General features: G+C 42.6%; 1 protein-coding gene across 4 annotated transcripts in view; it reads left to right on the top strand.

Moving 5' to 3' along the window:
• LOC122414560 (diuretic hormone receptor-like) overlaps positions 1–25,665 on the top strand; it is a 49,704-nt gene that overhangs the window by 15,310 nt on the left and 8,729 nt on the right. Inside the window, exon 1 of one of the 4 annotated variants that reach the window (XM_043425951.1) lies at positions 21,316–21,335. The exons of 2 other annotated variants lie outside the window; for them this stretch is intronic. The gene's annotated coding sequence lies outside the window, so the exon portion shown is untranslated. One more of the 4 variants, XM_043425950.1, reaches the window with a different exon arrangement.

Here is a 25,665-nt window from a genome sequence, read left to right as displayed (position 1 = left end):
AAAAAGTTTTGAGCGAGGGTTGGACGAATGAAAAATAAAGTACACGCGTGTCCGGCGGTGAAGCATGCGTCAACCGGAGAGAAAGTGTTTCCAGGCCAATCCAGGAAGTTTCTCCATTTTCCTTTTTTCCCGGCGCTTCGTCTTGGCGGGGTGCGACGTGAAAAGCAACGCGAAAGCGCGCATCCTTGAGACACGCGGGTTGACACTCGATGTCATCGCATAGTGGTGCGAACATATCGAGCACTCGCCGTCTCTTCAACCCGTATTACCGAGCGTTATATAGCCGCTGTGTATACTCTCGATTGCCGCACGTTGAAATCCAATTACGATCCTCCGAGTCGAGAGAACTAAGAGAGTTCTCCCGGCTCTCGCTCTACCGCCTTCTGTTTTCCACCAGGCATCCTCCAACGAGGACTCCGTTGATGTTCCAGCTGCTTCTTTTCCGACTTTTTTCCCCTTTCGAGAGGAGCCCGCGAATGCATCTTCGCGAGCTGAATCGATCGCGGCTTCGGTTTGTTTGGGAACGCGAATAAATATATTCTTTCAATCCCGGACGTTTTTGAAGCGAGTGACACGCGACAGATCTTGGGATTGGTAAATCCGAAAGGACGCGCACGCGGCTACCTGTCGAGGGTGTAACCCTCAGAAAGGTTTGTAACGAGCCTGATGCGTGGAATGGATGGCCGGTGAACTTGGGCCTGATGTGCTTTTAGTTGTACCAAAAACCACATGCGCTAGTTAGCGGCAAACTCTTCAGGGAAACGCTGCTCGACCATGCTCGCGGTGAAGGGACGTCACCGCGGAGTGCGTTATCACCGTCCGCGTGGTTCGCGCTTTCAAAAAGGCCGCTTCATCGGAAAGAGTGAGCTTTATTTTCTGGAATAAATTGGAAAAGTTTGAACGGGAAAAAAGCGAAGTAATTTTTGTTATTATCGCGGGGATTCGAAGTTTCCGTGCGGTATTTTTAATATCGACGATTTTTTCATGTTCCAGGACTCGCGCTACGCGCCGCACTGAAGCACCTTGATGGACTCGAAGAGTCGTTGGAGCGAGACGACACTCGAGTTTGATCGGAGCTCTCGCTAGTTATTCTTTTAATGCTCGCCAAAGTAATTCGAAGACACAATAAACTTTATATGCGAGCCTTGATTTCCGTTAAAATCGACTTTTCCTCCAATTTCCTTGATACTTTTACGCGCACGTCCCTGGCCATTTATCCTCGTCGTAATTTTTCGAGCTGGCGAATAAAAGTGAGCTGCCAGCACGCGTTGTTGCGACTTCACCTAACGACCCTTGGTCAAACAATAAGGAGGATCGTAAAGGAGAAAGAAAGCCAGTGGGAAAAAAGCTCGTGTAAGAAAACAACGCGCCTTCATTGTTGTTGCACACTGCGACTTTTAATCTAGCGAGATAAAACAACACCGTGATGTAGTAACTCGGGGAATCTCATTGAACGAACTCCCATTTTGTAATGGATAAATCGACTAAGGAAAACGAGTTTTTGGCATTTTAACTGCAACCGTTGAAAAGCTCGTTGACAATTTTCTGATTGATTATTCGAATAAATCGGACGTTTATGAAATTCGTGGAATAAGAAATAGACTTTTGAGCGTTTTATTCGTCAAAGTGGAGCTTTATTCCTCGTATCTCGCTTATCGGAGCTGGCCAACGGAGCGATTGAGAGCAAATGGAAAGGAAATGTCTACGAGAATATATACAAACGTGTACGGACGAGCCCCTCGACATTTGCTAGTTTGCGCTCCTCTCGAGGCAGCTCCGCAGCGTAAAGTGCACATCCGTAAACCTCTCGATAAGAGGGTTCTCGAATCACGAGCACACACGTGTATTTATCGTATTTTATAAAAGTACTAAATAAACTTATAAACTCGGCGATATTCGTCGCGAATGGTAAATATTTCGAGCGGTACAAATGTTGTCAATCGGGTTTGAAAAAGGATATTTAACGAGAGCGGTTAAAGCTTGTTTTCTAGAATCGTGCGATGTTTTCGTCGGAAAGCGACAAATCCGTGAAATATGTTCGTCTATTATTCTCATGTTTGTTCCCTTTCAACGGGGCTGTCTCATGCGCGGTTAAAAATCGTTTCCAAAGTCCCCGGCGCGCAGTGAATTTTTTAAACCCGTGTCCAAAAGACGTCAAAACTTTGACTATTTGTCAACGGCGTCCTCCGCCGCTCATATCCCAGCAGGAGCAGGGGAAGTTTTAACGATTTTTCCACAGTTTCTCCCTTCTTTTCACCATGCAAATACCGAACTCTCACCGCGATATCGAATAGCTTTGTGATATCCTCTCGCGAAGCTTTCGGCGAACGAGTTCCAAGAATTTCCCTCGGCTCTATCCGCTTGAAACCTCCCAGACTTACAGAGACACGACCTTATTTAATCCCGAGGGTGCAATCTCGGCAGAAACGAGCCTTTACGCGTATACCTATGTGCGTATACGGGAGTAATACAAATACGTGTATCAGGCGGTGCGCGGGAGCATCAATGGAACGTTCGAATCACGCTGGAGATCAAGCAAATTTTATTTGTCTAAGGAGATTGGCCGAGCCGATTCAGGATAAATTCCAACGCTCTTAACAGCTTTTCTTCTCATTAAATGCCTCGACAAGGATGAGTCACGAGTGCCATTTTATCGAAGCATAAAAGTCATTCGAGAATTTCGGATGGACAGAGGATCAAGTTCCTGCGATGATATGAAGAAAGTCGATCAATCTCGCTCGTTTCTCGCGCGATTTCGAAAGTAAACATTTGCAGCGCCGTTTGAGCTCGATGTAAAAAGACCGCAAAGAAGAACTGAAATTTTGATATTATTATAATGTCCTGTGAACGGTCGAACGTCGCGAAAGATTTTTCGTACATTGGCTCGGCGAGAGAATTAAATTGATGGAACGAGTCGCAATTTTGATTGGTATTTACAGTCGCAGCTCGGGATATTGGTTCAGACTTTATTTCGATGTTGGCTCAGGAAATGCTTTTGAGCGCGTTGTTCAATCGCGGAGAACTTGCGCCGACGTTCGATCATTTCCGTTCTCGCGTTACCGCGCGAGCCTGCGCTCACGAATGCTTCTTGTCCACTGGGAAATGAGCAGTGTAAAGATCCCACTTTTGCAGCAGCGTGTGCAGCAAAAAGGGAGAGAAAAAAGAGCCCGAGTCGGACGTACATAATGCGGACGAGAATTGGCTCGAGGCTCGACTTTATTCGAGCGAACGGGCGCACTGTAAATCGAGGAGAATTAGGAAGCAATCGCGACTGATACGAAGAATTTCTCTGTGAGTGACGTAGAGCAAAGGAAAAGCGTCTGAGAATTCTGTAAATCGATGGAGAAAAGGAATCGTGCGGAATTCTATTAGACCGAAGAGCTCTCGCGGCTCGTCTCTACGAGTGCGAAGGGAAAAAAATGTTGCAAGCGAGTCAAGTCTTCGCGTTTCTGCTCTCTAAGATTCAGCCTGACAAAGGTCGGAGACGCACACACTTTTGCGAGAGTCACCGGTAAATCAGCAATCTCGTTTTTAGTTATCGCTTCATCACCGCCCTTTATTCTTCACTCTTTCCGTTTTTCAGGGGCGGAGTAGAAAAATGCATGCTACCAATGGAAGCGAATGCGATTCAATCGAAAAGTATCCGAAAAATGTGCTTCGGTTGAAATTCGAGTTCAAAGGTTGCCCCACGTACGGTCACTTGGCATGCGCCTGTAAAACAGTCCGAGACAGAAAGCTGCAATTACCTACAACTTTCTTCCTTCGTGCTGCGCGCTCAGGACGCACAAAGTCGTTCCAGAAGAAATGTCTCCGTGGTAGATGGAAAAATGGAGCAAAATAACACCACCGGGCGAAAGAAGGAATACGCAGAGAGAAAATGCAATATAGTGTCACTGAATTTCCAAGGGAGGAATTATTTGTGAAGGAAGTTGGCACGTGCCTCGAGACGAAGCCTTCGAAGGTGAATTTCAATGCGCTTTTCGACGTCTCCGGTATATTAGGGTGCTCGTACGAGCGTACTACCCCCGGTTCCATCTATACAAGCTGTTAACCGAACTGTACAAAGCACCATGAGCTATGCAGATGAGGCTCTGGATAAGCCACGCTGTCCTGCAGTGGACTGGAATTTTCGATGAAAATCTTGTTTAACTCAACTCCCCTTCGCAGGGGTAGGTTAATCCAAAAAGTTCATCTTTCCAAAGCAAATTTCTCTAAGCCACAAAACACGAGATCAATAGATTCGAATTTGCGGTGGCCAAGTTTTATATTTTATTTGATTAACAGATGCACCCTCGACATATTAGTTGGTGGACGCTGGCCGAGGCGGCGCGCAGAAAAGTGTTTCGGGGACGCCGGACCGCAGAAAAAAGTGCTCCGAAATTTGGCTATTTGGAATTTCGTGACGCAACGCGATTCGACGCGCGTATTGAGCACGACACTTTGGACATGCCGTGAATGAACTCGAACTAAATACAACAGGTTCTCGTTACTTCGGGATTCTGATCGCGTCGATTACTCCCTTTTGTTGCTCACCGATTGGCCCGTCTAGCCACGCACAGTCTCGAAGGGACGAGGATGAGAAAACAAAAGGAGCCTCAATGGCAATATGACGAGGGATTTAAGGCGTTGACATCACGTAAAATAGAATGAAGCGGACGGTAAGGAACTTTCGCTTTGACGCGATCAATCAAACTCCGTTCGATAAACGTCTCTCGGAGTTCTGACGCTCGTCGTATGTTGATTTTCTTATCATTCGTTACACTTGACGAATCGGCTTCCTCCTTTGCCAAACCTTTCCATCGCGAGACTCATGAATGATTCTGGGGCTTGTTATTATCCGGCTGAAACGAGACGCGGAAATGAAGTTTTGGGGAATTTTCGCGATGGGAGATGAATAAAAATCCATTTTAAAAGTTCAAATATTACGAGGAAAGTCAAAGCTCGAGGACACTGAGGTAACAGAAATCGCTCGTGGAAACTTCATTTTGATTAGAAGATTTGATTGGTCGAGTGAGATAAAAAATAGTTTATGAAGCCAGGCCAACGTGTTTATTTAAGTATAAATAAGAAACACCGTGATCCGAGTCTTTCGCGCATTTGCCATATTTTTCCTTGCTCAATGTTCGTCTATAAAGGGGGATCAAAAAGAAGTAGCTGTTTCCGTCAACGCAGTAGTGATTATTTTATTTAGTTTCCACAGAAAAAAGTGAATCGAGGACACAAAAGAAATGTGAGAAAAAATAAATCTGCCTGAGCTCCAAAATCGAGCACTTTGCATTGGTAATATATTGCGGATTGCGAAGAGTTGCACGAATGTGAGATCCACGGCGACCGGAAAGAGTGTATATACTTTTATTTATATGCGGATTCCGAGAGGCTACAATGGGTCCATGAGATGCAAAAGAAGAAAAATGTGTAACGAGAGGATCAAAAAGTTGGTCCGAGGCTTTTGTGGATCGAGGAAAAGGCCGAGGCGAGAGATCTGCGACGAAGAAAAATATGGAGAAGCGACTTGGCGAAGTTACGAAAGAAGGCGCCAGGATATTGCGAAAAAAAGGAAAGAAAAAGGATGTAACGAAAGCGAGAGAAATAAAAAAATGGTCGAAAGGTCTCTCGAGAGTGAGAGAGGCCATTTGAGCTTTCAAGAATTCATGAATTCACGCAAATACACACACACACACACGCACACCAGGCGAAAAGATAAAAACGAAGGAGAAGAAGAAGAAAAAGAAGAGAGTGAGAGAGAGCAAAAGTATGGCACAGAGTAACAAAGATGAAACGACAAAGGTGCTGAGTAGGTTAGTTTCACCTCAACAAGTGCCCCCTGAGGGTTATCGTAAAACCCCAAAGAAGAGTTCTCCCAAGGACACGAGGCCAATAACGCAAATTTTCCTATGACATAGGGGAAGAAACAAGCCGGAAAGGTGGGAAAGAGGATTATTCTGCGAGGGAAAGTATAAAAACCGTAAGAATAAAAAATTGGCGGGCGAGTTTGGCTGCGACGACGGATGACAAAAGTTAAGAAATATCATCTTCCAGCATGACTTCCGGGATGACTTTTAAAATCTACTCACTATTCGCAGAGGGTTAGGGTTCAATGTGTCAAATGATCCAATTGTGGAAAGGTCGATATTTCGAAATTTTCAGAGTTGTGATATCACATTGGAGAATAATAAGTAGTAATTCGAAATTCTTATTTCCGATCGACTATTTAGCGGAATACGTGTTTAACCGAATATTCTTTCTTCTAATTCGTATTTATTCGAAAATATATAATTCGATAGTTTTCATTTCGAATGCAATTTTAAGAGACCGTACGAATGTCAAAAGTTCATATTTTCGAATTCAAAATGGAGATAAGTTATAGGAAAAAATCAAAAGTGAATTTTTCGAGCCTACAAAACTTGGATATGCAGAATATAGCGATGGTTCGAAAAGGCGAAAATCAAAATGGGGATCACCAGTTTGAGTAAGTGAGAAGCGTGTATTTTGAGCTCCGCTGCGTTTCTTTATTTTGATCGGTCAATTTTCTAACGTTTCGCCATTTTGACCGTTCAACTTTTTGGTATTTCAGCATTTCAACCCCAGTAATAGTCTTTCGTTATTATATTTTCGAAATTGTGAATATTCACAGTATTGTCGATCGTAGTAATTTATGAATCGAAAAAGTGATAGTCGAATTTTCGGAAAAACGATATTTTAGTCGTCTTTCTATGGGCGATTGTTACATTCCATTTTTGCAAACGTGCTTCGAACCTTGAAGTTTCTACTTTATTTATTTTCGACATTCAAAGCTCTAGTCGAATTGATCTGTCTCCATTTCAGCTGTTCGGAATTTTAGTCATTTTAACAATTTATCCCCACCCAAAGCAAATCTCCTTTTACAAAGAATTCAAAACGATATTCGACGACGAGGAATTCGAGAGTTATGCGCGCAACGACAATAACTGTGCGATAAGAAAAAGTATGGAGGATAGAGATAGAGGAATGGATGTGATAAGAAGATAACAATACTTTTCATCTCGGATATAAATTCCCCCGAGGCGAACACCGTGAAATAAGATCTTCCTCGTCTCAGTAAATCTTAGCTCGTTTTTGAATTCCGCTTGCTGTGTATGATATTTCTTTTCTCAACTTTTTCAATGGTATAAATTTATACGTATATTGAAAGTTATGCGTTTTGTCACGTTCAGAATCGAATGATTTTCGAGAATCGATCTCATTCGATTTGGTAGTTAAATTTTTTGAGCTTCGATCGAAGAATCGCTGCGACAATTTATAGTGAGAATATTGCGGTGATAAATAAATTGAGGAAATATAGAAAAAGGAAAAATAAAGTTACTTCCAGGGATCGAGTTTTTTTGCGGCGTCTCCGCGTCTGCGATTTCTACGCTCATTTCATTCTGCCATTTCCAGCGATGTGACCAGACATCAGGATCGTGAGAGAAATTCGATGAAAGAATTTTCCGGCTGTGGATTCCAAGATTTCTATCCCGTTCTGAAACAACGCGCGAAATTCCTCCACCCGAAATCATTTTTTACCGCTTTTCATGTCTTCGTCGCAGCCCAAGAAATCTTTTTTGTATTCGTATAATTTTTCACAAAATTTGTCCACCGACTCGCCTCAAGTAGAAATTCCAAATTTCGAATAGACAAAAATATATAATCGTGCATCACTGTCCGCGCACTGCGCGATTCGTCGGTGACTCAGCACTTTTCAGTCCCGCGATGATTGATTCCCCTCAGTGGAGAAAAAGCCTGTTTGCGATGAGGAGGCCGTAAAAACGGGGGGTGGAAAGTGTCAGTCATGCAAATTATTTTCAAGATGATACGATCTTGAAAATCTTCGTAAGATTTCGATAAATTTGGTCACGACACGGTTCGAGAGCTTCCGCTCATTTTTCAGCGATAAACATCACAGAAATTCAAGCTTTGAGGCTTTCACGGCCGCGCGTATATTTGTAGCAAAAGTTTGAGACTTTCGAGTCGGAGCCGCGTATCCATTCGCCCGGAAGCCTTAAACTTTGATAATAATGAAAATGAACTCAAAAAGCTTGCTTTCATACCGGAAGTTGAATGAGAGTCAACTTGCATTTGCAATCCCCCGGCAAAATTTGTAAACAAGTTTCTTCTCCGGTGAATATTCAAGCTCCAATAAGCCCCAGCAAGTTGTTCCTCGTGGATGAGGAAGAAATTTTAATTGAGTGAGTCAACGTCGCCTGGTTCCTATTGGTTCAAAATTTTTCATTGGGAAAATGAGAAAGAAAGAGCAGCTTATCCGAGAGTCGATTGGGGATATGATTTTGTTTCAGCAATAATAATTCATTTCTGATGGAAATTCAAGCCCCGCCCCCGGGGGAATGCACTCCCGATAACGTCACGAGGAACATTGGAGTATTGTGTGGTTGACGGATAACGAGGAAATCAGCAGCGAGTCGTGTTCGCGGGTGGTAAGATCGTTAAGGGGAAAAGCTAAGAAAACGTTTGAGTATAAAAAGGAAGTAAAAGCGGCAAAATTAAAAAGGAAATGACAGCTCGGCGTGGCGTGTAATGTAAACGCTGCCGTTCTAGACAAAGCCTTCGGCTGATATCTCGGCCGAGAGGGATCGCCTCAGTGTGGACGTTATGAAAGAAGAGTAATAATAATAAAAAAAAAAAACGTTAAAGTAATCCGGCAACCATCGCGAGGAGAGTTCATGTTTATCGAGGGACCCACGTAAGCGCGCGTACAGTGGGAATTGTAGAACCGCGCGGGGGTGGTTAATGATTAGGTTGAAAATAAAAACAAGAGCAGGGTTCTCCGCTCTTGTCCATATTCCATTTCATGGGGCCCTCCAGCAGGGAAAACTCGTTTTTCCAAGATTCAATTTACCTCGCTATTAGACGAATTTTCTTCATTATTGAATCATCGAAGAATGTTCGTTGTTCCCGAACGTCCGCTTCCTCTGATACGATTTTTCCCAACGAGCATGCTTCTCTCTTGCGAATAGTTTTGTATATTGCCAATTATTTTCCACTCACCAGTTTTTTATGTTCACATTTTTTGGAGCGATAATTCGCACCAACTACGCTGGCGTTCGTTGACGTGTTTTTTTTCATGTCGACGCAATTTTTTCTCATTTAGTTCTTATTACATAGTTTTTGCTCCTCTCGATAGTTCTCGTTCCTTTGACCTCGACGAGTTTCAATTACGAAGGCAAATTGACACATAACCGCGAGGAAGGAAAGCAGATGGGCACGAGCATATTTGCTCGAGGCTCGAAGGCAGTTTCAACTTTTAATATTTTTACAAGAATTCGTGTAAATAAAAAGGGTGACGGAAAGAAAAACAGGGGAAAAGATAAGAGCAGACATATTTATCCCGGGAAAAGCCACCCTCGAGGATTTAATGGAATGTTAAAATTAATTCAATATTTTCTCGCTCGAAAAATCTCGACGAGATGCTTCTTGACTATTCTCTCGACTCTTCATTCTTCCCTCCATTCTTATTCTTTCGTTGTTCGCCGTATTCGCACCCCATTTCTTTTTTAAATATGCTCAATTAATTTGATTTCCTAGCCATTTGTTGACGAGATACGCGACTCCGAATTGACGTATCTCCGCGTGAATGAGAATATAAAGAGAAAATGAAAAGTGAATCTTATGCCAGCAGGGGAGTGAGGACCGAGAAAAGAAGAATTCAAAATACGATGACAAGCGGTGACAACGCTAAGGGAGGAGAAGCTCGATTGGATGTTTGAGCGACAGGAAAAGTGATTGAATTTCATTCCATAGATCTTGGGAATCGAAGCTGTGAAAAGCTTCACTCTTGGAATTTCCGGACACATTTGTCACGACGCGAGCGCAAAGAACAGGCGTAACAACGAGTTATATAACGCTTATGGAAGAGGGACCAAATGTCAATGTCAAATTTTCAAAATTTAATCAATTCAATAAATTCTTTACGTTTGGGTTCATTTGGGCTTGTTTCGCCCCTCTGGCTTTGTTTGGGCTGTTTGGGTTGGTTTGGATTTGGCTTCGCTTGGTTTCGAGTTCGTTTGCGTTTATTTGGGTTGCGACAAATATCGAGTCCTAGCTAGATTTTCGGAATTTTGAGCTTTCTGGTAATCTTAAGTTCGGAATTTTATACCCGCCCCGCGAAAACGCCGATAAAATTTTGGCCCGAAATCTCACATCCGGACTGGCCATCAGCGACATTTAAAATCCCACGAGATCCTGATGATGGCCCGGAATATGCATAATTCAACGGATCACAAGCCGCTAATTTATCGAGATATGCACAGACATATTTCTCCATATGGGTATTGATACACGTTTAAACTTATTCGACGCACCGCAGGCGTCGACGGATCTACAGGGAATCTCATTACAACGATGTACGCCGCGCGTATGTGCTTCATTTACGCAAGTTAATTTACCAACTGCTCCCTCATCACGACGAGATTGCACGATTATATTACAATTACAAGCGTGCAGGGGCGCGAGGCTGCGGAATCGTTATGGCTTTATGTTGACGTTCGTGCGCGCAATGATCCGCCTTCCATTGAATCGATCAAATTACATTTCATTGCGTTCATTTATTCCGCAGGTTTCGGGATTCTGCACTATAATGGGACGTTCAGTTTCAATTTATGGGGACTTCTATCGATCGATTTCTCGATCACCGATTCAAATCTAATTGGTAGATAGGCTCGAAAGTGTGTAAACTATTTGCTCGCGTGAAATTTCAACGGGTTCGACCATACCGTTTCTGAGAAAATTGAATTACTTTTTTCATTGGATCTCATGGAAAAACGTTGAAAAACGGAAAAACCATTGAAAAACTACTGTTAAAAAAGCCCTTTTTCGTGAAACTAGCACATGAACCAACTGTCAAGATAATAACTTTCGCGAAATTTGCAGCGATCACCGAGCTAAAGCCTGCATTGCTGCTGTGTCACAGCAAATGTTTGATATTTTGAAACATAAAAGAAGAAGCTTTTTTTCGCCCAAATTAGGAACATTAGGGTTGAAACATTTATTTTTTCATCCGAAACGCTTCACGAATTGGCTTCGTGCGACTTTTCATCTCTTTCTATGACAATTTCTCATCATTATTTTCTTCGGATAATACCCAAAAGAAGTGCTGGGAACATCGTCGAATCGATTTTACGATGGAAAACGCGATCGCGGAAACGTAATTCAAACAAAAAAGTAGTTTGTGCTGTCTCTCAGGCATGCACGAATCATCAATTTTCAATATCTCTTTCGACACACAAGTAGAGCTTTCACACTCTCGAAACCGATAATCGAATGATACACATCAGGACTGGCGAGCGCGTTTCAAATGTCACATTATAAATAACATTGGTGGACGTACGAGGTTTTATTGACATTTGTGAAAACGTTCTCACTTCTCTCTTCGACTTTGGTGCTTCTCTTTTTTCTTTCTCTTTCGCTCGACGTTAATTAAAGCGTTGTCCTTGTTGAGGGAAACACGGTTATTCCATTTGGAGCATATCAATCCCGAGTGTCAGTAGCACAATTAATTTTTTTGATCTTTTCCAAAAACACTATTAAATTCGTTGATCAATGGACACACCTGCAAAACTCGACGATCCCCCGCAACGTGAAATTATAGTATAGAATGCTTCGTTGAATCACTCGCGGGAACCCGGCAGTTTTTGTTGGTTCATCTAATTTTTTAAATCGTGTCTACAGACAAATAAAATTTTCAATATAAATGAAAATATTTCAATTCACAAGGAAAAAGCTTGACGAACAGCGTTTGGAAAGCCACAGCAAGCTGCTCGTCGGTATCACCCTCTCCACGTTTCATTATTCTCTGGCAGTACGATTCGAAGCAACGCTTTTGTTTTATCGACGCTTTTGTCACGTTAATTACGTCGCTCTTTGTCGCGTGCAATTCTGAGTAGCTGCACGAGGAAAAAGAGCCTGGAAAGTCGGGGAGTGAGTTAAAGACTGTTTATTAAAAAATACCCGAACAAAACATTCCGGCTGTATTTACTCGGAGCGCTCTTTTTCCTCGTACAAGGCTGCGGGAATTAACGACAATGTGATTTTTCACGCACGATTCTCGTTACACGACGATTCTTCATACGCGAGATATCAAACAGTTGTCAAAAGTCTTGTCTCGTTTTTCCCGAGTCTCGTTCATCGAGTGTATTATTTTGTGCATTTTCATAAATTTTGTTTTTTTTTCTTATTCGTCCGGGCTCTTTGAACGTGGCGCAGGAAATATGATCCGTTCGAACGATTTTCCATCTTTTTTTCTCACGCATTGTCCTTCGAGGATGAAGTACAGCGTCACGCGTTGTTCGACTGCGTTTGATAAATCGTTGGAATTTTTACTTGAAAAGTCGAACGTTCCATTGTACTTTTGGCGTATTGAATTTCCGAATTTCGTTGTACGAAGAGGAGAAATGTTCGGCAGAAAACCGAGGAGCTTCGAGAGTTCCTGGAACGCTGAACGGAGTTTTTTGGCAGCGCCGCGCATAGAAGGGGGTCAAAAGTCATCGCTCCGCTCGTCCTTTTCGATCGGATGTTGTAAAAAAATGCATCGGGTAGTAGATTGGTGCGATGAGAAAGCCAGCGAATGGTGCGGTACACCTGAGGAAGCACTGCGAGATTTGTTGGCTCGAAAATTGATTGAAAACAATTGATCAACTGTCGATAGGACTATTCGATTTGGCCCGACTGTCACACGCTGTCCTCGTTATGCCTTCCCTTCCTCAAACCCTCCCCGAGCTCTTGTAGTATCTATTTTGATTTGCTCTCTCCCCTGCGTGCTCTCACCGTCGCGCTTCCATCGCACTGGGTCGATGCTCCAAATCACCGCATTCACTATCCCGCGCAAGATGAGATTTACCGGTCTCGCATTAGCGTTCTCTCTACAGCTCATTGCTCGCTCTACTTTTTATTCGTGCAAGAATATAGCGATGAACGCGAGCAAACGGAGTGTCAGCACTCTTTCTTCTTTTCCGAACTAATACGAGCGAACATCGTTTCGTTAATATTCGTAATACTTTTGCTAAAAATCATCATGAAATGTTATTTCGGCATTATCATCAATAGAAAATGACACAGGGGTTCATTTTGTTTTTAATTAGCACGGTATCAATTTAATTAAGGTCTTCCGTTCGTGGGAACGTATTTTTCCGTGGTGCAAATGGGACACTCGAAATTTGGACTGATTCCGGTTTCAGGGGAAAAGCTCCTGCCATTTTTCCAATTTTTATAGCTGATATCTCTTTTAAGCAATCGGGAACCCTTTATTTTAATCGTCGCGCTACGGATTTTAGAATTACTTAGCATATGAATGATTGAATAAAAATGTGGTGACGATGGAATCTCCATAAAGTCTCGTGTGTATTTTACGATTTCCGAAGTTTCAATTCTTTATTAAATGTTCGATAACCTGACCTGAAATTAGGGCAATCTTCTCGCATGCACTTTTACTTTGCGTTACTTAAAAGAAGTTATTTGTAGAATATTCGGGTTCGCGAAAGGAATACCTTAAATTACCTCATTTTTTATCAATGATACTACTTAAAAAATAATTTCGCGTATTGCATTTACCCATCGTTTTTCGCTTATTTCGATCTTGTTTTCTCATTTTTAAGCGCTCATTCTCTGCTGTGAACTCGTACGAATACCCGTAGCAATAATGATAACGGCGATAATTGTTCGATTTCCCGTATCAGATGTCTCGTCCATGAAAATCCCGGAAGCCGTTTAACCTGCAAATTGTACGAGCAGTTCGGACCGTGCGGGTATTTCATATCGTGAATTTTGATAGAATTTGATGAAGGATAGAACGCGGTGATAGAGAGTGTGGTGTGCGGTTTGGAGGAACTGACGATACTTGGTCAGAGAAAGCAGGTAGAATTAAATGTGCCGTTTCTGGAAAAGCGGCTCCGGCTCTCCGGAGCTTTAAACGCTGACGAGACTCGCTTTTCGCGTGCTCTACAACAGACTCTGATTTTCTCACGTTTATTGGGTTCCCGCGCGCCCGCCGCTTACCCACACATTGAATTCAAGACTTTTATCTTCGCGTTTGTTTGTTTGTTCCGGTCGTTTATCTCGAATGGAGCCCGAATCGTGCTGGCTGTCGTTCAAAAGGATCGTTCGCAACGAATGCTGCTCGAATCCTCCGCACTCGACGATTCACGTGAAATTGTACGAAAAGGATCAGCTTTATTTTCCGGATACAATTCTGTGAAAAAATTGAATGAAAAATGTCGAATGTTGCTTCCTGTTTAACGCTTTTCCCCCGCGCAGGCCCGGCGTCGGACCATCCGATTCGGTTTCTCGCCCGCGCGCTTTTCGTATATTCTTGAATTTGCGGTGTCGAACCGAGAAAAAGCTCCGCCGCCGAGTCCATTATCCCTTATTTTATAAAGCTTTTATTACACGAGCTTACCGTCTCTGCGCGGTGTTATAGTTGTTTTAGAGGCTAGTCGTGGAAAAAGCTCGACGAGCTTTTTCCACGCAACGCTACGATATCGCTGGACGATATACGGGCCGGAGAAAATGTGGGAAAACGAGCTAACCCCGCACAATGTTTTTCTTATCGCAGGATCATATCACGTTCGAAGTTTATAAGCCATACGTTCACCCCCATTCGCGCCATAGCGCCGTTATTTACGCCTTATAAAATGTGCCAACACCTCGATATTTCAAATTATTTATCCACGCACCGCAACGCGCTTTTTTACTCCAAAGATTTTTCTTCTCCTCTCTTTATTCAACAGATACCATCCTGCATGAGAGTTTTAATTATAAAAACCAGCATCGCCCCCGCGGTACTAGCTTTCGGTCTCTCGGAGTAATTTCTCACAAAAGAATCGCGAGTGAAGTACGAATCTCTCGTAGAGCCCGAAATTCAATGAAATTTTCGTGGGAAAATGAGAGAAAGAGGAGCGCCACGTACAGCACGAAAAAACAGCAAATAGTTTCCAAGTCCTTTTTCAAGCAATCTCCCAACACCCAACGAAGAATCATCGTTACAGGAATAACCGAGTTTACACGAGTCTGTAACGGGCCTCGTCGAAATAGCACGAGAAAGAGTTTTTGTTCACCGCGGGGAGAGATGTTGCTCGCGCAGGGTAAACGGGCCGCGCAACAGACCCCTGCCATTTTCAGGACAATATATTTATCGTGACCATTAGCCTTGATTAGCGTCTCTTCTCGATACGAGGAAAATCTCGGTCTAGTCCCGCGGGAGACCGTGCTTAAACGAAGTTAACTTGTTCCAGTGTTCCCTTTATAAACGAATTAACGCTGCACTCGCCTCGGGGCTTGCTGCATCCATGTATAACCGACCTACGAGTCTATATACGTATACATTCGCGTACAGGTGGTGTCACAACTTAAAGCTCAGCCTTTGAGAATAGTTTCGTTATGAAATCTGATGAAAAGATAAGTTGTTGTCCATTTTTCTTTCTCGATGGGGCGTTGACGAGTTATCAAAGTTCATCGGTCGAATTAGCCAATCCGCGGTGCTCAGGCTGGCGAAGAAGTCGACGTGATTGCCACACTGAAAATACGTACGGGACTGAGAGCGTGAACGAATTCGAACCCACTGGTTGGCGGGGACAACAATATCGATGGCGATCAATGATCATCGAAATACTCGCAATTGTTTCGAGATCCCCTTTTGCCTTTGGGAGCTTCATCCGCCTTTTGAAACATTCTGTATATTCCGAGGAAAAATAAAACGTTTAGCAAACTATATTTTTCTGTTTGCGATCGAAACTGCTTTACCTTTTCCCGCTCGAAATTCGATCTTTCTCTATTCTTCATGCGACCACAATACTCCGCGAGTCGCTCTTTCCGGGACATGAGAAATTTTCCCCTCGCATTCTAAGAAACTTTGTTTTCCTTGATTCCACTTTCTTAGCAGAGGAAATGGAAAAATCTTGAGCTCACAATCCCTCGCTCGTTTTGACAACAACTCTTTATTATTGTAAATTACACTTTTCGGGGAACGTCTGACGTTTCCGGATTTTCCGAGAGCCTCGTAGAAGACTCGAAGCCCTGATTCACCCATTTTTTCGTTTTTTCCCCAACACACCTGCTGCCCGCGGATCAATCATATTGAACTATCGTAAGCGAAAATGTTCAACGCAACCGCGCTCGTTACAACTCTTTTTATGACCCCTCATCTCCTGCCCTTCTGCACGAATAACGAGCAGCTTTTCCCACAGGAGGGCATCGATTTTGGTCCAATTAAAGTCACTCGAAAACCACGAGGCCTCGTACCAAAAGTTCGATCGAAAAATGTGGCTGCCGAATTAAAAAGTCCACGTGAGAATAACACGATCTTTTCGAAAAATTGAAATAATTTGGTTTTTCCGTGACGACTCATCTTTATTGGAAGATTTTCATTGGAAAATGTCGGGAAAAAAGCTCTCGTTGAACTCGGCTGTGGTGAATAATGGATTTTTCTGTGTTGATTTTCCGTCCGTTTTTACTTCGGTGTATCATCTACTTTCATTCGCATTTCAACAGCCGCTAGACTCTTTTCAATCCCTCGAATTTATTAACCGATTCTCCGTATTCTTTTCCAAGAAAAACGCTTTTTCTTATTTTTCTTACGGAATTCTATGAAAATATCTCTGATAAAAATTGCTCTATTTTCCGTTCGCGCTCCCCTCGCTGAGACTTTCGAGCGCAGCACGATTGCACGAAGCCTCGAAAATAGAATGACGCTTTCCAGGCTTTTATTACGAGGATACGCGCGAGCTCCTGCAAGCGCGTATTTCGATAACGAAAATACGTGGGGCTCTTATCTCGCCGGGATGCGTATTTCATTTGTTTAGCGCTTTACATTTCGACGATCGGTTATATATCGCGAAGCTATTACGTTGCATTTTCCTTATCCAGATTATTCGACGCTGCTCTCTTTTCATACGAAATAGCAAACTGTGCGATTTTTCAAATCTACCGATGAAGATAACGACGCGGTGGTAACAGCGCTCGTAAAAATCACTAGAATAAATGTGATTATGAAACGCGGTCTGCGCAATTGTATGGAAAAAAAGAATTTCAATTGAACAACCGATGAGACTATACGTTGAAAAAAGCGTCTCGAACTTTGCTCCTTTGAAATAATCGTGATTCTATTTCCCCGTACGGGAAGTCACAAGAAAGTCAATAAAAAGGGGAAACGAAGCGCAATTGCTACGCCGCAAGTACGCAGCCGGAGTCTAAAAGTGCAGGAGAAAAGAAAAAATGCAAAATTTATGCAGTGTTGAATTCTCGATGAAAACTCGTTAAGATTTCTTGCCGCGACTTTTTAGCCAGGGAGAGAAGCTCCGCTCCCTCCAAACTTTTTCTCGGAGCTTCTCGCGAGTGTGTGCGCCACCCACGGAGGTATGAGAGCCCGCGAGAGATTACGCAAGCTGGGAAACTTGTTCTCGGTGTGGTTTTCAAAAGTGTGGTCAATTTTTAGTAACAAGTTTCTTATGAAAAAGTTGGCGAGATTGAAACTTTCCGCTTTGTCTTTACTTCCTTTTTTGCTAGCTTAATTCTTTCGATATTTCCTTCTCGCTTCTCGTCGACTGTTTCAGTTGTTTTGAAACATCACGCTGTATACGCTTCTCGTTTTATATTCGTCACAAACTCGATTGAATTCATACTTTTCCATCAAATTTTGCGTGCACTCAATTTTATTGCCCTTAAACGAAACGCTGCAGGTGGCTTTTTGCGAAATTTTCATTCGTCCACTTTTGAGTATGATTGCAGCGTGATTAATTAAAGACCCGCTTGGCTCGGGGATTCGCGGGAGAATTTACTGCTGCTGTTCTAAAACTACGCGAGTACGTTCCGTTCGTTGTCGTTTCTCGATGTCTCTCCCTCTCGCTCGCCAGCCCGAAGTGTTTACCGGCGACGTTTCGTTGTTCAGTTCCCTGTTATACGGCTGATTGACGATTTCGGTCTTCCATTCGTTCGCCTCCAACTTGGAGCTTCCGCGCGCATTATTCTCCCTCGTCTAATTCGAACTTCCGTAAAGCTTTAGTTTCCTCACAGGGCAGAGCTTTTTTCAGTCTCTTTAAAGTTCGAGCCGACTTAAATTCACTGCTTCGGTCGTAAATTAGCCTTCAAGCTGACCTGAATAAAATTACAATCACCAAAAATGCGCCGATCGATATAAGACCTCATATGCACTTGTGACGGGCCGAAAATCGACAATTTTTTTATCAGATATTCTTCAAGTCTGAAGAATGTTCTCAGGAAATTTCATAAAGACCGGAGCATTAGATTCATAGCTTTGGGTATTTTTGAAAAATGCCTTTGCAATGGGCACGATTACTAAAAAACTATTAATCCGATCCATACGAAATTTATATCACTTATTTATTATAATAATAGTCAGGGCCTGGACGAAGGATTTCGTAATTTGTTGGAAAAAAAATTGTAACAAAAAGCCGAAAATTTAGCACCGCAAAAACGAATTTTTTGTCAAAACTGTCGCCATCTTTTTTTTAAATCAACGTTTTCACAAATCCTTCGTCCAGACCCAAACAACAAATGAGTGGTATAAATTCGGTATGGATCTGATGCTCAAAAAAAGGTGGCACTGGAATACAGCTGGAGTTGAGCCATATTGAGAAATTTTTCGATGAAAAAAATCGTACAAGTACATGAACATGCGTACTACAGTTTTCGAAAAAACATTTATTTTCTTGTCCGAAAAAGAATCAAGAAAGTCCCGTTTTTTTGCCCGCTGCAAGTTTATACAAGGCCATATAACGGAACACATAAATTCATTCCGCATATTAATTGAGTAAGAAAGTTCAACAAATTTGACTCGAAAATTCCTTGAGAACTCTCTTGATTAGAGTTCTTCCACGTTCCTTACGTCTCAATTTTCTGAGACGACAGCATTTCGGAGTACTCGCTTTGTGATCGGAAAAAAGCTATCGTGTCTGGATTCACGAGGTTAACATTTCAAGGATAATAAAATAAAAGAAATGAATAGTAATTGCAATATGGCGATGTAATTGGGTAATACACGTCAGAACGGTTTTAATTAAACGGGATTTAATCAAACGCTTCAGCGAATCGAAAGTATCGATTGATACGTGCACGTTGGCAAGTTCCACGGCGGATAAGAGTGCGCTTCAATATTTTCGGAACTCGGTATATCGTAAGTGGATTCGTTGTCATTGCGCATAGAATGCTCATTCGTCTTGATATTTTTAACAATAAAATTGAGCGTCCGAATGAAATCAGTGAATCTTGGGACTGCGTGGTCCAACCGAATTTCAACAACGGCAAAAGTCTCCCCGGAGTGGGCGAAACTTTCGTAGGAAAATGTGGATTACGCGGCCCCATTTTTCCTCGCTAATTCGTTGTATTGATAAAAATGGAGCGACGCCGTCCGGAGCCAATTCGAGAACCGATTCCCTCTTTTCCCTCTCGCCCTGCGCACGAATTCGTCCTAAAAATTATCTCCAAAGTAGAGAGCATTAATTAACACCGGACACATGCTGATCGAGCGTGTGTGTCGAGAGCCGTTCGCTCCATCTTCGATTCATCGCGTACGTTGCGCGCCTCGTTGTGCATCGCAGCAGCATCGAAACCGAACGAGAGTCCTGAATTTCACGTCGACTGGTCGCAACGCTAGCGTTTCCGGATCGTTGCCAAGTTTAACCAGCGACACGTCGAATGTGCACATTTAGCGAAGCGGTGTAGACTCATTGATCGACCTTCGAGCTCTGCACATTCGTATCCACGCTCGCGTGTCTGTGCGAGGGCTATTTTTTCGGCTGTGTAAGGTCATACGTACAAGGAGTTTCATCGGCGGGAGTTCGAGACGAGCGAGGCCTTAAAAAGCTCCAAAAAACGATATTCAAGCTTTTCAGCTCTGTTTTCGAGCTGAGCTCGAAGCCTTGGCTTTTCGCCTGTCGTACTATGGCTGGATCGAACAATAAAAGTTTGTTTCCGTTTGTTCTTGGATTAAAGATAATTTGGCCAAGTTAATATTCACGAGGGGAAGCCGGCGAGTAAGCTTGAGCAAAGAATCAAACTGTAAACACTTTTGAGTTACTGTTTTGCCTCGCACCTTCTCATAAGTTGAACCACACGAGAACGTGACGCTTTGCAGAAGGGTAGCTAATCGACGGAATATACGCACAGCGAAGAGAACGGAAAGAGAAGCGAGCGGCGAGCTCGCGAGTAACACAGCAAAAGCAATATAACTTTACATCGAAACGGAAATGCTCGAGAACTCTGCTAGGAATAAAAAAAGCCGCCGGCAACATTTGAATTAATCGTTAAGGCTTTTTGTCGAATTGCTCTCAAAGAGTCGAAAGGATTCCGCGAGTGCCAAGACGCGCCTCTCGACGCGAGGCTCTTCCACCCGGGAGAAAGAAATTTTCTTTCTCGGCAAATAACTTTTGTCTATAAATCCTCGTCGTGATCGTGCGACAGAAATTCGACAAGCTGACATTTTAACGCTGAATTGTTTATCTCGTCGTTATCCGGGCCCCGGACGAGAGCACTATCGCTCTCTTCCACTCGACGCTAAGCGACTAATTAGTGCCAGTTTTACCAAAGTTTCCTGTCATCAGCCAAAGTAGGCGCGCGTATATTCCGAAACTCACGTACCGCTACGAGACTCGTGCTCCTGGGCTTTTTCATCTTGATAAATAACTTACGGAGAGAACAACACACCGAGGAGGACAAATCTTGCAGAGTTTCTCGCACCAGGATACGCCGAGATAACTACTCCAAGTTCGGGCGCACGCACGCAACGAAGCAACGACGATATTTATCTACGTACTGAGGGCATCAGAATTTCTTGAATATTCTTCGAAGCGATGATGTCTCATAGAGTCGCGTGGAAATGCAGGCGACGTCAAGGAAACTGAATCATATAATTGGCCACTTCGCTCTTCAATTTTACTCCGAGCTAACAAAACCAAAAGTCTAATTTTGCCAAGTTTGTAGTCTTGAAAGGTTTTCTCGTTAGCACTTTCGCAGTGACGATCGCGAGTTTATGTGTTGTACAATTTTCAGTGTGAAAAGTTTTTGTTCAACGGGATCGAAGATTTGACGAAAATTCGATAATATTTTCATTTTAATTTTCGATCGAGAGTAAAGAAAAGACGAACACTTAGACGGGAGCAAAATGCATGGGCAGCTAGTAAAATAAGAGCTCGGGAAAAGCTGCAGCGCCACGCGCTAAGTGCATCGAGAAGTGAGTGTCGAAGCGCAAATGCACGGAGAGGATTAAACGATTATATTTAGCGTGAAATTCACTGTAAAATTTGCCGTCATTTATTTGACTGCGGGGACAAGTTAAAGTAGTTCGGCCGTTCGATTAAGTACGGTGAAGGTACACATATTTTGCGGTAAACGATAGTTTAAGGTCCCCGGATAACGACAAGCACGGTTCCGGGGCTTATGCGGAGTAAAATTTTGAATAATTTCATTCACAATTTTGAGTTTTTAACGAGGTACGCTGAGGGAAAACTCACAATAATATCAATTGTGAAACAATAGTACGGTGTTCGAGCTTCGGAAAAGTTTATCTCGTGAAGAAAATCAAGAGACGCGGTAGCGGCTCGACGCCCCAAGGATTAAAAGAAAAAACGAGAGTGTAAAAAAAGAGAAGCCAGCGCGAGCCCTGTCGCACAAAGAAAACATGAAAAAACTTTAGTTTTTTATAGGAAAATCCAATTTTTCTACCATAATAATATGATGAATTGCAGCTCGTTACTCGCGGTGATTTCCAAATTTAATTCTCCCCGTGTAGGAAGAGGAAAGCTCGTTGCTCAGTGCTCGATTCCTGTTGACCCACTGCTCAAAAAAACTCGTTTTATTAGCCGTTAATTTTGTAAAAATGGTTGGAAAAGACGTCGATAATGGTCGGACGATAAAATGGCGAGCAGCGGGAGCATTCCAACTTACTATCTCCAGCTCTCCAGAATCTTGGGTTCATAACGAGTCTGCGAATGCTGAAAACCGTGTGTCCGGGTGCGCCTGTGGTTCGTGTGTGTTTGGACGTGTGTGCTCGAGGCACCTCGTACTCGGTGCACGGACCTTATCTGGGCGGCTACTCGAAATGTTCGCACCGTTATTCCAAGAGACATAATGCTGAGGTTAGCGGAAAGGAGCACAAAAGCTAGAGCGAGAAGCACCCGAGTGGGAGAAAGAGAGGCGAAGATGTATCGCGCGCATAACAAAAAGAGCGAGAAACTTGGAGGGGCTCGGTAGTTCGCGAGAATCCTCGCGCAGGGAGGGACGAATGATGAATTTTCTTGCAAGATTTTGTGCAGGCACTGTAAATGTGAAATAGGAGATGAATTATTCGAGAAAACTGGTATCCATAACTATTTATATAATCATGGTGAACAGGGAGCGAAAGATAAGCGTGAATTAGCTTATCGGAGGAAAAAAGAGGAGAGAAAAAGGAGCCTGATGCAGGGTAGCCAAGTTTCATGAGACTCCAAAGTTCTTGGCACGACGGAATAACGAACTGCTCGCTTTCTCCTCGTCTCCTTCTGCCTGCTCTGCTTCTTCTCCATGGATTCTTGAACCAGTGGAAATTGAGCTTTATCGACTCTTCGTCATTTGGGGCGAGGCAGCCCAACTTTCAGGAAACAATTCGAGCCTACAAGGAGCTTACGATCTTAGCCGTTTTTTCTTAAACAAAAGCTGCCAATTTTTTTCTCCCCGGGGCTTGAACATCGATTGCGAATTAAAGAACGTTTCGTTCTCGGTATATTCAATGCCCCCAAAGAGCCTGGTGTCTCAGCCTTCTCTTTGCGGTATCTTTCCGCACAGTTTCGAACCTTATCCTTATTGCCAACCCGCATAAACCCCGATTCCAGCCGGATAAATTTCTCTTTGCGCTCGGCTCTTTGTCCTTGCGTCCACTCCACTTTTGCCATCGAACGATCTGCCTCTGCGACTCTCCTTTCGTTCTTCACTTTGACAATTTTTTCGCTTTCTCTCGTAAAAGATCTTCAACTTTGCTCGAAACGGTGCGTATTCTTCCTCGTTATTCGAGCCTACTGAAATCCTCTTGAAAACGCTATCACGAAAACTCTGACCGATTGTTCTTCAACGGGATTTACAGATTTTCGGATTAAAGCTTTTCGAAAGAGCTATCAGAAAATTGACAGAAAACCTCGCGCAGAAAACACTGCATGAATCCGACATGAAACCGTTCGAAAGAGGAAGATACGCGGAGAGAAACAACGCGGTAATATTCAGCGTGAAGTTTACTGTAAAATTTAGGCGATATATTTGACTGCAGGGACAAGTTAACGAAAAATATTTATTCCTGTAACGCACTGTAAAATTTTCAGTATTTTGCGGAATTTTATATTTTATAATAGTAAATATTGCAGATAGCGAAATTTATGGTACGTATACTAAAATTTACAAAACTTTTAGTGAATTTTACAACGTAGGTATCGATCACTCGTTTCCGAATTTCGTAGCACACTCTGAAACCGTGATTTACACACTTCAACAAAGGCCTCTGAGCATATAAAAAGAATGGGGAAATGGGCCGATGTAGCGACAACCTGTCATGTCCCTGTTATCGCCGCATGCTGGCATAAACATTCGTACGGAAATTTTTACAATGTAGCGCGGTGAAATTTATCGTGACGTCGAAATTTAATTTTTACTGTGAAAGATAATTATTATATTTTTTTATAGGAAAACTCATTTTTTTTGCAGCTCATCACCGCACTATCGGGTAATTTTTCAAATATAATTCTCTCTGTTGAATGGCATTTTTCGGGATCATTTTTACTCGAAGAATGAGAATTTTGAAGGGTGGATCGATACAATGTTGCCATGCTAAAGCATGTTAAAAATATAAAGAATTTCAAAATTATAAGAATTTAATAAAATTTGGTAAATGTATTCTTTAAAAATATATGAGACAATATGTATTTTTTAGATTTTTTACCACATAGCTCTCGAATGATTGAACACTAAAGTTCACGTGTATAAGCCTAGAGTTTACATATATACACATCTCGTATATAAGAACTTGGATTTAACGCTCAATTATTCGATAACCATGTGGTAAAAAAATTTGAAAAAAATTGTATTTGTATATTTGATGCCAAAGAATGTTATCACAAAATTTTATCAAATTCTGATTATTTTGATTTTGTGATCCACCCTCCTTAACGAAATTTCGAAATCCAGTGTGTTCGTCAATTCCCCTTTTGACTTTTGAAACGCTCTGTATTTTATGGTTCTCCACAGGCGAACAATTAACGTACCATTTCTATATGTCCTCGTTCCATACATCTCACGGCAATGTAACATCGAGCGGATGGAGGGATGCATGTTTAAAGGGTGCAGCTCGCGAGAGGCACGAGAAATGCGCTTGGACAAAGAACAAAATACGCGGGCGAGGCGAATCCACCTACGGTGGCTTATCGAGTAAACCACTGGCCAATTTATATGCGTTATCGCAAACTGCCTCTGTCGTTTGCTCTTTCTCGTTCTCCCTCGCTCTCACTCCCGTGCATGAGAAAAGTGTTCGAAGCTGACTGGCAGCCCACGGTGATGCGGCGAGTTTCCACGTTGATGGCTCCATTCACGACGGTTCATTTCGGATTGGTATTGTTTTTACCGTTTCCGAAAAGCTCGGCGAAAAATAAAGGAAACGAAAAAGTTGTTGAAAAACGTTTGAAAGTCGCGTCGAGAGTCGCAAGAGTCATTCCGTTTCGTGAAGAAGCGTCGAATAAAACTGATCCGAAGAATATCAAGTAGATTCTCACAGTCAAATTAATTCATCGAGCTCCACCAAATAAAAAAATGAATAAAACGACGGTGAAATGTTTTTGAAAACGATTTTTTGCGAAAAGCTTTCAAAGCTACAATAGCGCCTGGAATAAAAGGAAAAAAAATGTTGTACAATATTCTGATATTTGGGGAAAAAAACTTTCTATCGGCAGCCGAAAGCACATTTTTATACAAAAAAGGGCACTCCATCGCAGTGCTCACACCCACGGTCGAGCAGCCTCACATTTCGTGCACGAAATATAAATTTTTTTTCTTCATTGTTGAGGTAGTCGTCGGTTTAAGGAAAATGCAAGGAAAAAGGCTTATGAACACTGTGACAATCCTTTTTTTTCACCGAAACACAGAAGTGCAACCCCAACATTTTGCCTCGCATTTTGCAGCTTGTGTTATATGTTTACCAGCTGGGAATGAGCTTGCCGGACCAGAATATCCTCCGGTCAGCAAAATTCCTTTTTCTCTGGTCCGTGTTTCTACCTGGCTAAGGGAGGAAACGAGTATACTCGATGGATAAAATTCAGTAGCCACGATCTCACTGAAAACACGAAATGTAGATCTCTGCGTGTTCGGGAAGCTTGAAAAAATATTCACTTTTTCTCATTAGAGCTGGCATCATATACACGCGCGCATAGCGAATCGATTCCCAATTGCTAAATGTGAAGACCTGTTCACGAAAAAAAAAGAGGATTTTTCCGACAGTGCTTGGGTCAACCTAAACTGGCTCAAACGAAACCAAACGGACCCAAACAAACCCAAAGAAGCCCAAAAAAAACCTCAACAAGTCCAAACAAACTCCAATTAGCTCAAGAGAACACCAACAATTCTAAACAAACCCCAACAAGCCCAAACGAACCCCAATACAGTAATGAATTATAAAAA

This window comes from Venturia canescens, chromosome 8 (assembly GCF_019457755.1).
Source record: "Venturia canescens isolate UGA chromosome 8, ASM1945775v1, whole genome shotgun sequence".
Lineage (NCBI taxonomy): Eukaryota > Metazoa > Arthropoda > Insecta > Hymenoptera > Ichneumonidae > Venturia > Venturia canescens.
Note: the sequence above shows the minus strand (reverse complement) of the source record. Positions and strands in the feature narration are given on the sequence as shown.